This window comes from Lutra lutra, chromosome 2 (assembly GCF_902655055.1).
Source record: "Lutra lutra chromosome 2, mLutLut1.2, whole genome shotgun sequence".
NCBI lineage: Eukaryota > Metazoa > Chordata > Mammalia > Carnivora > Mustelidae > Lutra > Lutra lutra.
Window position 1 is genome coordinate 209,247,969 of NC_062279.1, and position 879 is coordinate 209,248,847.

Consider the following 879-nt stretch of genomic DNA (forward strand, 5'->3'; position numbering starts at 1 on the left):
GAAATGAACTTTATCACCAGATATCCTGGTTCTCCTGCATGCAGACCGCAGATCATAGGAGGTTTTGGATCCCAAAACTGCACAAGCCAATTTCTTTAATAAATCAGTGTGTGTGTGTGTGTGTGTGTGTGTGTGTGTGTGTGTGTGTGTGTATGTTTATATCCTATTGGTTCTGTTTCTCTGGAGAACCCTGACTAATACAAAGCCAACCCAATTCCAGAGAAACAACACTTCCATTTGACGTTAAATGAGTTCTTACATCTCCCTAGTAAACATCTTCTCTAGACAGGATGGTGCTTGGGCCCAGTAAAAGATCACCTCCATTACACATATTATACTATACATTTGGTCCTCCTTTTACAAACTTGTAACCTTCTAAAAGTCTCTTTCATTAGTTAGGTCTTAAGGACTTAGAACTTATTTGCCCATAGAAATCATTTTATGGACTCCAACACAAAGGCCTATTTAATGTGGAATATAACTAAGATGCTAGACAATTTCAATACAAAATAATAGATCATCACAATAGTAACAATTATACAAATAAGAAAAATAATAAAATCAATTAAGAAACCATTTTGCTTTTCCCACTAACAGTATCTTGAAAAATTATAAGAATCCAAAAGCAGATTTAATTTGAAGAGGATGGGGACTAAGGTAGAAATCCTGGAATTCTGAAGAAGCCTTGTTAGAAACGTTAAGATATGGCACTCACTGCTAATACATCTGATGCTCTCGTCCTCCCCACCCAAGCAGAGGATTTCCCTTTTCTTGATTTCAGTGGATCTCCAGCATTGCCCCGATCTTCAGCAGCTACAAACAGGGCTCACTGAGAACCAGTGAGTGGTAAAGAGAAGTAGAAGAACAAAGCAGAGCTCG